General features: G+C 47.0%; 1 protein-coding gene across 1 annotated transcript in view; it reads right to left on the bottom strand.

Moving 5' to 3' along the window:
- Positions 1-14,813, bottom strand: part of DNMBP (dynamin binding protein) — a 122,276-nt gene that overhangs the window by 74,772 nt on the left and 32,691 nt on the right. The window lies entirely within an intron of this gene.

Raw genomic sequence — 14,813 nt, 5'->3', positions numbered from 1 at the left:
TTCAATTCTTGAATCCTTCCCTTCATATACCCTAAACCTGTGAGTGTACCCTGAGGTGCTTTCACACAGCTTATACATTTTTATGCCATACCTTGCCCTCTTACTGGGAAGGTACTGGCGGAATTTAACCCTTCCTTTAAAATGTATAAGGGACTCGTCTATGCAAATGAATTTATCTGGGATGTACATGTCTTCAAATTTGGCACTGAAATGATCAATGACCGGCCTGACTTTGAATAGCCGGTCAAAGGTGGGATCATCTCTGGGTGGGCACTGTGCATTATCGTTGTAATGCAAAAATTTAAGGATCGTCTCAAATCGAGCCCGGGGCATGGCCATACGGTAAAATGGGGTGCTGTACAGAACATCTGTACTCCAATATTGCCTAATTTCTGGCTTTTTTACTATGCCCATATGAAACACCAGACCCCAAAACGTCATCATCTCTACTGCATCTACAGGGGTCCACCTAGCAAATGATGACGTGGGGTTTTGAGCAATAAACTGCTGGGCATATAAATTAGTTTGGTCCACCATTAAATTTATAAAATCACCAGAGAAAAATAATTTGAAAAAGTCAATTTCTCTGAGACCTGTGGAATCAAATTGGATTCCTGGCATGGCCAAAAACTCAGGAACCTGGGGCTCAAAATTGTCTGGTGGTGGGGTCCATACGAGATCAATTATTGGGGGGGGGGGTCTCAGCTGCTCTACGGGGGCGTCTTTGAGGGGGTCCCTCATCAGCAGAGGAGGAAGAGGAGCTTAAGGCGAATCCTTTAAATTCCCCGCTTGCATCACTGGCTGTGTCAGAGTCAGAAGCAAGCATGGCATATGCCTCCTCCACTGAATACATTCTTCTGGATGACTGGGATGACATTTGGGATGACATTTGGGATGACATTTGGGATGCCATTTTTATTTTTGTGTTACTGGTAGTGAAATGTTTCAACACGTGTATAGTGTAGGGGGGGGTACAAACTTTATTTCAACCAGGGGGGTATGTAGTGTGTAGTGTGTATGTAGTGCAGAAAAAAAAAAATACTTTATACAAAAAAAAAAATGAAGGGGTTAAAAAAAAAAAAAAATTGAAGGGGTTAAAAAAAAAAAAGGTCCTGCGCCAAAAATTGAGCACAGATGTTGGTCAGTAACGTCCGTCACTGAACAGCGCTCAAAGGCAACAGGAATTTGATCAAAAAAAAAAAAAAAAAATAGATCAACCCTGTGCCGAAAAAGATGATCAGTGATGTACGTCACTGATCAGCGCACAGCGGCCACAGGACACCCACAAAATCACAGTGTGTGTAAAAAAAAAAATTAAAAAAAGACCCCACAGCACACACACAAAAAAAAAAGGTGATCAGTGATGCGACACTGATTACCAGTGAGGGGCAGCAGGTGCACAACCTTTGGTGCAACTGACAGTGCAACTGGCAGGTATATATAAAAAAAAAAACCTCTGCACCCCCAAAAAGTTGCTGATCACCTCAGATATAGTGATCAGCACAAAAGGCGGGGGCAGCAGACACAAAATTTAGCACTCTCTATCACTCTCTGTCACTATCTCTCTCTATCTCTCTATCTCTCACTATCTAACACTCTATGACACTGCAGCAGCAGCAGTGACAGGTATATATATATATAAAAAAAAACCTGCGCCCCCAAAAAGTTGCTGATCAGTTAATTTATACTGATCAGCACAAAAGGGGGGGCAGCAGTCAGTTATATAAAAAATATAAAAAATATATAGCACAATCTGTCACTATCTCTATCTCTCTCTCTCTCTATCTCTCTCTATCTCTCTATCTATAACTATCACACTGCAGCAGCACAAAATATAGCACTCTCTGTCACTAGGCCTCTCTATCTCTCTCTCTCTCTATCTCTCTCTATCTCTCTCTATCTCTCTCTCTATAACTATATCACACTGCAGCAGCACAAAATATAGCACTCTCTGACACTATCTCTCTCTATCTCTCTCTATCTAACTAACGCTATTACACTGCAGCAGCACAAGTTCACAACACAGGAAGTCACAAGTAACAGGATCCAGGAAGCATCCAGCACACTACAAGCAGTGATGAAGCAGGCAAGATATTTGCAAGGATCAGGTAAGTATTTTGCAAGGTTCTGGTCAGTATATCGCGGCAGCTAGGCACGGTGACCGCACTGCACGCAATTCCAGACCGGAATGGCGTCTGCAGTGCAGTCACCGTTAGTTTAAACCCCCCTCCATGGCTGTGATTGGTCCGTCGGTCCGACGGACCAATCACGGCCTTTGGGGGCGGGCGGGGTGAGGTGGGGTGACACCAGTGTCACCCTTACACCCCGCGGTGATTGGTGCTGTACTTTACAGCACCAATCACCTCCGATCGCGTGTCACCGGCGAACGTTATTCGCCGGTGACACAGAAAACGCTGTAATTGGCTGTTCACACTGAACAGCCAATCACAGCGATCGCCGACGGGGGGGCGGCATCGCAGCCCCCCCTGGGCATGCACGGACATGTCTGCTGTCAGGGACAGCAGACATGTTGAAACTGTCACCGCGTCTATAGACGCGGTGACAGTTAAATGCCATGACGTACATTTACGCCATGTGTCGGGAAGTACTTCCCGACCATGACGTAAATGTACGTCAATTGTCGGGAAGGGGTTAAAGATTCGAGCTCCCGCGTGTCGATAAACAATGAGTGATATCTACTGAACATGCGTGTTAATTTGACAATATATCCAAATGATCTGCATGTTCAGCGGGTCCCGGTGACGTCACTGAATGGTATCAGCGGCAGACACCTATTAGTGTATGTACAGCATCCGCAGCCTGTGGCCACGGCCCATATGTTTAACTATATTAGCCATGGTGGTGTAGTGTGTATGGGGCTAAATACCTAAAGATGGGCACTAGTCCACCAAAAATACTTCTCTGTAATCTGAGGCACATAATAATAATATATTTGTGTAGTTTAATTATGGCACACCTTCAGTAAGTAGCCCTATAACCCTTTCTCTTTTAATGCACCTATAACTCAGAGCTAATTGTTAAATTAACAGTAGATTTTTACTTTATATTGTTTAGGGCGGGATGCACTAATTTTCAAAAGTAATAAAATGCAGTCATCCATTCAGTTCCTACCTGCCATGTCACAGACTATGTTTGAAAAATGTCAGACAGGAGCTGATTGGCTGGCTGTTTATCACTCTCTATTTTATCACTTTTGAAGCTTAGTGCATCTGGCCCAGAATGTGTTCACAGAAATGTTTATTACAATGATATTTCAGGTTTCCTGTGAGGCCTTGGCCAGACTGATTCCCACACTCTGTGGAGACTGGACTTTGTGGGGGCAAGTTCTCAAGGTTTGTCACTGGTTTATATTTCTGCTAGACACAAGGTATATGAGGTATTTTCTGTCCGGCTAAGAGATTGCCACTGTCAGAATTATGTTGTACCTTACAGTATACTACCACCTCTGCTGCAAATATATTTGGGTGTGGATCATTGGCTCGGCCAGAATTAAAATAGGTCGACTCCTACATGGTCAACATGCAAGAGGTTGCCTGGGTCAATAGGTCAATATGGACGAGGTAGACATCTGAAAAAGTTGTCAGGCACATGTCGACACAAACAAGGTCCGCATGGGATTAAAAAAGGGTTTTGTTTTTTACCATTTTAAACCATGTGACCCCAAGTGAACGGCTTGGTTCGCCACACTTCAGGCAAGGTGCCTGGCTCCGCTAACCAGTGCCAAACAGGTCATATTACCAATGGTTGTCCACATGGAAGGTAAATGATAAAAAATTTGAAAAATCTAAAAAAATAAACTTGTTGACAATAGGGGTATTCAATACCAGGTCACGACTGTCGATCTATACCGACCATAGGCGAATCTAGAATTATGGTAATGGGTGGTCCCAAATCTAGACACAAAAGCAGGGGACCTTTGCGCGGCGTAGCCATGCGGCAAAAAGGGGCGTGGCCCCATGGGAAGGAGGCGTGACATCACAAAAAGGGGTGTGGTGTTACACTTTAGACCATACACAGTAATGCCCATAACACATTTTAGCAAACTCCGTAATACCCATTACACATAAAGCTACACGCCGTAATGCCACTTACAAATAAGGCCACACACCATAATGCCCATTACACATTGTGCCACACATCATGATGCCCATTACATACTATATAACAAACCGTTATGCCCAATTACATATTTGCCACATAAGTGCTGCTTACCTACGTGCTCATTGCTAGAGGGTTCTTGCTTGATGGCACCATAGTACCCATTACACATGACGCCGCACACCATAGTACCCATTACACATGATGCCGCGCACCATAGTACCCATTACACATGATGCTGCACACATAATGTCCCTTACACATGATGCTGCACACATAATGCCGCTTAAACATGATGCTGCACACCGTAATGCCCCTTACACATTAAGCCACACATTATGCATAATGCCCCCACATACCGCCACTTGTAGCGTCCCTTAAGGAATGCCCCCAAAACTGCCACTTACTGTAAATTTTTATATGAGCCTTCGCTGCTGCTGCAGGGAGAGATGGAGATCGGTGCAGCTGCTTCTATGGGGAGAGGAGCAGAGCACAGCGCAGAGCACGCTCCCACTCCCCTCCTGGTGTCCCCTCTGGTGTCCGAGTGGACATTTGAAATATTGTGCGCGCTGTTGTTGTGCGTGACATCGGGGGAGCACGCCGGGTGCCGGCACCATGATTACGGGGGAGGCTGAGGTGAAAGCGGGAAGAAGAATTGGAGTGGAAGCTGCAGGGGTGACACTCATTGACAGCTGGGCAGAGAGCAGGGGGCTGCCCGGCTGTATTCAGAGCACTGCAGGTCACGGCTGTTTGAAATAATACCCCTTTCACAACAGAAAATTCAGGGATTTACCCGGGAATATGGTCCCAGGATCATGCAGGGACATTCCCAGGCTGACACCTTATACACCAGCCTAGTCCCTGCATTTTCTGGTGTAAGGGGGAGAGACAACCACTCCCCTCTCCCTACCCCCCTTTAACCAACCAGCTATATCTTCGGAACCAACTGACCCATTTACATGAGACCAGTATCATATTGAAGAACTTTTGAGTTGGCTTCGAATGATTTTGGTCCCATGAAACTGGACTGTTTGGTTCCAGAGAAATCTGCCCTCAAAGAACATAAACAGTCATGAAATTACATTTAAGAAATGAAAAAAAAAAAAAAAAACGGTTTAACCTCAATATCCCTGGAACCAATTAACCCATATGGATCCAGCCTGGTATCAGATTGAAGGCCCAGCGATTTGGGTTCGACTGAGATCAACCTAGAGCTTCAGTGATGCCGAAGGGGGAACTGGCAGCCGTTGAACTGGGTGGGGGTCGGAATTAGCGGGTCCCATGTTATCCTATAGGGAAAACGTTCCAGCTTTGCCTGGTCGTATCTCCGGTTCCCAGGGGGCTAGAGACACGGGGCTGGGCTCGTTGGAAAGCCCTATCCATCAGCTACATGGGTGGTCCTGTGCACCCCCGGACCACCCCCTAGATTCGCCTATGATACCGACAGCATAGGCGTGCGCACGGGGGGTGCCGGGGGTGCACAGGCACCTCCTAATGACCTGAACGGTCAAGCACTGCATACAGGCGTCGGCGTGGATTGGTCTGCCGAAAATCCGGGCTACTTTCCAGGCGGCCGTTCCATAAAACATTGGAACCGGCCGCTCTGCGCTCTCCTCCCCCTGATTGGGCTGCAGTGCGGGCTGCGCGGCTGCGGCTCCAGCTTTTTGCCTATATCCAAAAAAGCCATGGGAGGGCTGCTGCAGCCGCGCACAGCTCCCCCCATGGTCCTTTGCGGCTCTGCCTTCCTCCCTTTGATCCCCGGCAGGCAGAGGCAGCGCAGCAGTGTTCGCGCACTAGCCTCCCAGAGGCTGAACGGCGCAGATGCCAGCTGTGACTCACCACCACCTTCCCCGGCCGTGACCCATCGCCAGCTCCCTTTGCAGTAAGTTACCTGTCTCCAGCTTCCCTGGCCGTGACCCTTCGTCAGCTCCTCCTTGCTGAGTCTCTTTATATGTGCCTGCCAGTGCTTGTCTCCCTCAGCTTAGCTCTCGCCACCAGCTCCCTCAGACCTATTTAGGCTCCTCACCACTGAATCTCACGTTTATCTTCCTTCCAGCTCCCTCAATTTGTTCCTCCCTCTCAGCAGCAAGTTAGTTAGTTTATATTATATTACTGTATATTGTATTTTACAGAATTTGCTAGCATTAAAAAATTGATTCTTATGCAACCAGTGGCGTAATAATGGGCCCGCAGACCCAGCAGCGGTTTGGGGGAGCCATTTGAGGTGGAGTCTGCCAGAGCGCAAGGTCAGGAATGCTGCTGCGCTAACTGGTATACTTCATGCATTGCAAATGATTATGATGGCTGTACAGTGGGTCCCACTTAGTCGCTGGCTGCAGAGTGGACAGCCATTACACCCACTCCCTGCCCGCCCACCCTGTGGCGTCACAGATGGTGGACCTTCGCAATAGGCAGCTGCACAGCGGATGCGGACCTCCATTTTCACCTTCCCTACCCGGTGGGTGCACTGCTGATGACCCTCTGCAACCCTCTCCCCAACTGCCAACTTGGACCTGCATACCCCTTTCCCTAGCATCAAGCTTCAAACCCCTCTACTGACCCACCATGACTGACCTCCATTCTCCACTCGCCAGGCTGAACTTCCATACCCCTCTCCCCACTTGCCAACTACAGAGCTTTTGGCCTCCATTACAGTTTGTCATAATCTGTAATGGGCATTAATGTGTGTGGCATGGTCTGTAAGGGCATTACGGTGTGTGGCATATATGTAATGGGCATTATGGTATGTGACATATGTGTAATGGGTATTACAGTGTGTGGCATATTCTGTAATGGGCTTTACGGTGGGTGGCATATAATATATATATATATATCTATATATATATAGATATATATATATATATATCTATATATATAGATATGGTATTGCAGTGTGTCATATTCTGTAACGGGCTTTACGGTGTGAGACATATATATATATAATGGGTATTGCGCTGTGTGGCATAATCTGTAAGGGATTACAGTGTGGCATAATCTGTAAGGGGCATTATGCTGTGTGGCATATTGTCCAATGAGCATTACAGTGTGTGACAAGGCCACATGCCTTGCAGTGATGCCACTTAGCCTTTTCGTAATGGGCGTTTCATAGGTTTGTGCAAATTCTCTAGTATAGCCCAGAAATTGCCCTGTTTGTTTTACCAAAATGTCATGGGGAGAGGGGCGCCAAAAACCCTTTTTGGCAGGGGGAGCAAAATTTTGAGATACGCCACTGTATTCAACTGCAAAGTCAAAACGTGTGGACAGGTTGTAAGTTAAAATCGAGAATTCATGTTAGCTCAACTCTAAATCAGTGTTAATATAAATCTGCCAAGGGGCTTGGCCTTACCACAGTGCTGAGCAGGAGTATGTTGCAGGCAGTCACCTGATACAACTAGTCCGACTCAGCCGAGTTCTTCTTTTAATCTGAACTGCATTTTGGCATCTAAATATGTACCCTCCAATCCCTCTGTAGGTATGCAGTTAGTTTCCCAGCGGACGGGATTCTGTCAGTCAAAATACTGACACTGGTATCCTGACTCCCAGCCAAAAGATCAATGCCAGAGGACCGACATCACTGGACAAGCTGATGCCAGAATTCCAGGTGCCAGCATCCTGATCCTAATTTTGGAGAGGTGTGTTAGTGTAGGCTGGGGCGAGGGAGTGTTAGATTAGGCTCTAGGGTACTGTAAGGGTGCTGGGAGGGGGTCCCCAGAAGGTTAGGTTTAGGCTGTAGGAAGGGTTAACTCCATACACACAGTGCAATTTGGTCGCTGATGAAAACAGTCACAGAAGGAGAAAGCCGCTGGTCAATGGAGCATGCCCTATTCATATACACACACCTGTATCCTAATCCTATACACACACATACACACACACACCCTAACCCTATTCATTCACCCCCCTGGCCTGCAGCATAACTGTGGTGGGGAAATCTTGTGAGGGGTCGTGGTCAGCTGGAGAGTATCCCCTCCCCCTTGGCAGACCACGCCCCCTCAAGAGATCCCACCCTCCTCTAGGGCTGCTTTTTGAAATTTCCCAGGGTGGTTTTAAATCCCTATCCGCCCCTGACTGCATATATTTTTTTTTATAGAGCCCGGCACTCTGAAAGCACTTGCTCACACACCAGTCTGACCGCGTGCACAGGAAGTGCTAGCAAGAGCCGAGACAGGGGGTCTCGGCTCCTGCAGCCTGCTAGCGCTTCCTGTGTGCTGTCAGGTCCACCGCCGGCTCCAGAGTCCCGCCTCTCCTGAGAGCCTGGAAGCCACAACCCCCTCACAGTCCGCGCCGGGCCTGTGATCCACAGTAGGGATGGCTGCTGTACGCAGAGGACGCAGTCCAGGGCAAGTGGTGATGTCAGTAGAAGCTCTGTCTCCGCTGGATACTCATGAATCATCTGTCCCCTGCCTGCGGCTGCTAGCTAGAGCAGGTAATGCATACACAGGTCAGTGGTGTGGCATGGGTGCTTGGAGGGGATTGTACAAATATCAGAGCCATGACATTTGTCACACCAACCTGGCTGAGAAGCACATCCATTTAATAGATATTTAATAGATGTGCATCTCAGGCAGGCTGGAGTGACAGATGTCATGCAGGGGACACAGTGATATCAATGGGTGGGGGAGAGAGGAGCATGTTCCTGCTGTGTGTCATTACTCAGAGACAAGTACAATGCCTGTCCTCTGTATACACTGGGGCCCAGTGACCACACATATGTGCTATAGTGCCTATTTTACTTTAAGTTGCAGACCAGAGACCCACTTTTACAAAATGAGTGTGTCCCGGGGACACACTCTGCCGGACATTTGCAGTGGCGGAGTAGAGAGGGAGATGGAGACTTGCAGGGGTGTTGGGGAGCCCTGCGAGCCAATGCTAGTAAAAGAAAGAGGCATGGCTCCTATCACTAGCCTCTCCTCTTCCCCCTCTCACCCCACATCACCTCATCCCCTTTTGCCCTGTCACCTCTCACCTGCCAGAATGCATAATGTCAACTGACCTCCTCTCGCCCGTCACCTCAAACCCCCTGTCACCATACTAACCCCCATCACCATACCTGTTCTCACCCCCCCACCCCCGAACACCATACCCACACTCACCCCCGTTTATTTAGTCCTTAGGGGCCCCCTGTGTGATGGGCATAATGTGTAATGAGCATTATGTTGGGTGGCACTATGTGGAATGGGCATTACTGTGTGGCACTATGTGTGACGGGCATTACTGCATGTGGCATTATGTGTAATGAGCATTACAGTGTAAATTTTTGCGGCACTGTCCCTGTTTATTTGTGTGTAGGTGGTGGTGGGGGTTTGATTCATTCTGAGGTGCCTATACATAAATAAGTCACCTTCTATTTAGTTTGCATTGATGCCCAATAGGAGTTGATAGACACACCCAGTAGGCTGTGATGGAAACGCCCAGTAGGCGGTGATGGACACGCCCCTCCCATGATGCACCCCCTAATAAAATGGGCTGCGCACACCTATGACCGACAGTTGTGACCCTGGCCCATTTTCGTTTTGCTCGACAGCATATCGCCAGGCAGAATTCAATGTCCCACTTTGCGATCGGCGCTAAAGAGGTGTATCCGCGTAAACGGGCGTGGATTGTCGAGATTCGTCCGTGATCGTGACAATTCACGGCTGCAATCGACAAAACAGGCCCAACAGCTTTCAAAGTCGGACCAGTTCTGTCGATCTGCCTCTTTAATGTTGTCGAACAAGACAGCATTGAATAGGCACCCGCCGCTACTTCCATTGTCGGAAATAGCGGCGGGGAATGAATATCAGCCCAATCTCTTTCAGACATTGGGCGGGATTCTCTAAAATCCGCAGCCCTCTTCGCCGGCCACCGCATTTCTAATTCTCTAAAATATGCGGTCATTAACGCAAGGGACAGCTCTTGCGGTAAGAGCTGTCCCTTGCGATGCGGCGCCGTTGCTGGACTTCCGGGTCTATGACCCGGGAGTCCGTCTGCGCATGCGCAGACTGACGCGCCGGCCGCAGGGCATGCTGGGAGGGATCCGTGACGGATCCCTCACACACCGCTGCGGTAAGAAGCCCATAGGCTTCTGCAGGGAACCGCCAGCTTTTGCTGGCGATTCCCTCCGCAGCGGTGACACTGCGGAGGGACATTAGAGAATACAGAAATGCGGTAAAAACCTGATAACGGGGTTTTTACCACATTTCTGTAATAGAGAATCTCGCCCATTGTCATGTCAACCATTTGTACCTGTTGATATTATGCACCGTTGACCTTTTCCTGATGTGGGCCTTTTTCACTGGATGACAATATGGGAAGGATTTCCGTGGATTATGGAACATGGTTGCAGGTATTCACATCCATTCAGCCACAAGTATATTCATGGTCAGGTCAGACACTAGTGTTCTACGATGAGGCCTGGATGGATCACCATCTTGCTCCATCTTCGGCAAGAAGTTTTTGATGGGTTTGGGCCACGGCGCTGCGCAGGCAAGTCAACATGTCAAGTAAGTTTGCGGACCTTGCCTTGGGCATGAGTCTCCGTCATGCTGAAACAAGGAAGGACCTTCACCATACTGGTGTTACAAAGGTGGAAGCTTGTAATTCTCTTGTATGCAACTGTATACTGTGTAGCATGAACCGTACTCTGTACAGCCCAGGACAAACCACGACATCCAGCTACAGACCATTATTCCTCCTCCTACAACCTGGATAGTTGTGTATGTGGTTGTTAGGACGACAGTCAGTATGTCTACCACTCTTGGTCAAAAGGCAATAGATCGACACATGAAAAAAGGTCAACATGTCTAGGTCGACATTGACAAAAGGGTGCCACAAGCAAAATGCTGACATATCAATTGTCGACACAGAAACCGGCTGACGTGTTTTTCCTGTTTTTTTTTTTAAGCAACTTGTTTATACTTTACCATCCCAGTGGGCATTGAGTAAGAATATAATCGTGTGCCGATCGCAGAGAGGAACCGTGCCCAAAGCATGGCGAGGGGACACAGTACACTTATATGGTGTCCATGGTGACATATACATAAAAAAAACACAAAAAACTAGTGTCAACCTTTTCCTGTGTTAACCATATACATATTGACCTTTTGCTTGTGTCAACCTTTTTAACGTGTCAACCTATTGACTGTTGACCAATAGTGGTAGAGCGAATGACCCATACCCGTTAGCTGACAGCATGATCCCTGACTTATGGTGTCACGGCTGTTGACCCCACTTACAAATCAGCGGATCTGTCCTAGCAAGGCAGACGTTTGTCCTAGTCTAATGTGGCTATGTCCGAGGGCACCAGCTTGTCAGTCTCAGTAGAACCCAAAGTACTATTAAATGTGCGACTATGGCACCCATTAGCAAAGTGTGCGAAATGGACGAACACGCTGATTTATAAGGGGTGCCCACATTCTCTTGTACACTATGCCTACATTTAGGGATGGTCATTATTACAATTAAACGTGTTTGTAAAAACATCCAATGTTTTCATACAGTATGTTTCTTAAACTATGGTTTGATTAGCAGTGGGAGAACACCGGTCATTCTGAGTATCCTCAGGGTTCACACAAAAGATCCACTGCGGAGTCTGAGCCATTGGATCACCATAACCCTAGGCCGCAGCTGCTGTGTTCTGCAATGTTAACTTATAGGAATCCTCATGTAACCGTAAAAGGTTTTGCTTACAGTTAAACTTTTTGACAGATTAAAATAACAACATCTCTGTGACTCATTAAGGTTTGTTATTAATTACTTGTGAAGGGCAATTACTGTTTCCAGATGTTTGTGAAACAAAATGCTGAAAAGTTATGTTTCCAATTATCTGGTCATTTGGCTAATAGAAGTCAAATAGGGGGAGACGTGCCAAGCCTTGGAGAGGGATAAAGAGGGGACGTTCCCCGCAGCAACACATCAACATCTATCATTTATATAACATAATAGTCTTTGAAATGACGGAACTTGATTTGTTGCTTTGGGAAACTGCTTCACGTTATCTTTTTCCAAAGCTTGATACATCTCACCCATATTTAAGATGGCTCCCCCACCACACACCTTTGTTACCCAAGAGAGACAGTATCACCACTACCAACCAAGTGTGAACAACTTTGCCTGGGCCGTGGACCCCACTAACATCTTGCTTTGTCATTGGCTATGATGGACATCTTTAAGAAGGTGGATAACCAGGATTACACTATTTATTTGGTCTATGGATTGTCCATCCGCATCAACTTCCTTACAGTGTCCACCGGCATAAACAGCTGTTCTGTCGTAGCTTTTGGAAAATCTTTCTCCTGCTAGCTCTGTCCACGAATAGGTTCCATGTATGATAGAACACCATGTTTGATGGTCAAGGCTCTATTTAAAATCAATTAAAGCATCTGGTTACCACCTTCTGCCAAATCAAGGACTACTTGGCCGGGTGAGATGTTCTATCATCCCTTGATAACCTCATCATCCTTTGTAATAAAACTTGTTCCAGGGTGTCATAAAAGGAAACACAGTAGAAAACACTGTCTTTGTGTTTGGCATTACAACTCCAGAGAGCTACTACAGAGCTACTTTATCTGATGAGGAACCTCTTGACCTCATGGTTGTGAAAGCCATCTTCTGGTCTTTGCATGCATTTATTGTGGCCAGGGTCTAGGTCAGTGGTTCTCAAACTTGGTCCTCAGGAATTCCCAACAGTTCACGTTTTCCAGGTCGCCCTGCAGGTACATAGGTGCACTCATTATACACGAACACATTTTGAAAGATCCACAGGTGAGGCCAATTACTTCACTTGTGATTCTGTGCGGAGACCTGGAGAACGTGAACTGTTGGGGTGGTCGTGAGGACAGAGGTTTTGAACCACTGGTCTAGGTGGTTCTGGAGAGACTATCCATGGCAGCACGGACAGCTATAAAATAAGTAAAGTCATTCCTAAACCTACACTCCCATCTCTTACTCTTAATTGCTGCTAAATGTAATCCTTTTAGGTCTCCCATTGCTTAATGGAAGTCATTGACTTAATGTCAGTTACGTCTTCTTTCAGTGGCAATGAGAATCTCTGTGTCAGTACCCGAAACCAAATCCCTGTCCCATCATTTAATGGAAAAAATAAGACAAATGGGGGAGACATAACTAGCCTCCGGGGTTTTGGAGGACGAGAAGAGGAGCCACTGATGAGGCTTTCTAACCGACATGTTAACATTGGCTTGGAGTATTCTGACATGTCTGCGGCATATTCAAATAAATAAATAATTTAAAATAAATACATGTAAGGTTCCAAGTCTTATTGCTGCCAGCTTAAGTAGAAGTGGGGAGACCCTGGAATTGCTGCTTCAAGCATAATGCTTTGTCAGCCAGGACTGGTGGTGGTACCATACAAGGGATCTCACACCATAGTGCCAAACCAGTCTACACCTGGATACTCTGGAGGACTGGGAATACACCTATAATGCACAAGTGACCTTGGGACAGATTACCCCCACATTGAAGGTACTAGAGCTCTTCCCAGAACCCATGAGGAGAACTACAGGTATCAGCAAGTCCTGCCATACCCAATTTTTTTGAACCATAATAAGTGCCAGTATTGGCACGTATTGATAGGATAACCAACATATACCAGAACATCCTTTAACGTAACTTCCCTATTATCTTTCAGCAGGTCAAATCTGACATAGAGTTCCAGACCGGAGAGGTTACTGTACTGTACAATAGAAACCAGCAGCTTCATTCCTGCTCCAGATGTTTTGGGCTTGGTCCAGTTGCCACATGCTGATCTCCTTCCCAGCATAGAACACATGGGAATGTACAAGGAATACTGTATGGACTGACCCCCTAGCAGAGGGACCTTACAACTGTAATTTCCAGCATTCTACTTTTATCTAAGTGCAAGCAAATACCAAAAAAAAAAGTTTGCAGAACATGAATTCCTATCAGGCTTATGTACCGCTCCTGATACCATATCTGAGACGCGATGCTGATAAGATGTACAGAAATGTGGCAGCGCCCAATGAGCACCGTCTAAAAGAAATTGGGGTTAACACACATTTTCTAACATACAATTGCATTTATACAACATACATACATACGACCTCCAATCATATCAATTTTATTTGTCAATATTATATTTTATTCATATTTGTGTTATAAAGAAATAAACATTTTTTTGTGTGAATTACACTATGTGCCTAACTCAGCAAGGCTCGCTAAGCAGCTTAGCCAGTTAGCCACCCGCCGCCTGTCCGAAGGTCTAACCACCTCCCCTATCCGCGCCATGTGAGGAGCTGCAGGCAAATGCATCCCGTCGCATGTGACCGAAGGGGAGAAAAATCATTTGATTCGATAATTTCTCTCCCCTTTGGAAATAAAAGTAATTCTGAAGTGACTTATTTCTGCCGGCGTCCGCCAAACGAGGGCGGGTGCTGAGGTCATGTGAGGTCAGCCACAGGCCCCCGGCAAGCATCGGCCCGCCCGCGTTCCCAGAGGAACGCCCAACGTTTTGATTGGGACACTCATAAACTGCTGGGAGTCCCCATGGTCCAGTCCCGTTTCTGTCCCCGGACCCTCCCTCCCCGCACCCAACGGCCCGGAGAGTGTGAGTAACTTGCCGAAGCCGTTTCGGTGCCGGGATTTGCACGTGCGTAAACCCCTATATTCCACCTTAATTCCTTTCGTGCATATGTTCGACCTTTCACATACAGTATGTTGAAAGCCTGAGACAAGCTCTG

Source organism: Crinia signifera, chromosome 6, assembly GCF_055691185.1.
Source record: "Crinia signifera chromosome 6, ASM5569118v1, whole genome shotgun sequence".
Lineage (NCBI taxonomy): Eukaryota > Metazoa > Chordata > Amphibia > Anura > Myobatrachidae > Crinia > Crinia signifera.
The sequence above is the reverse complement of the archived record's forward strand: the minus strand, read 5'-3'. Positions and strand labels throughout refer to the sequence as shown.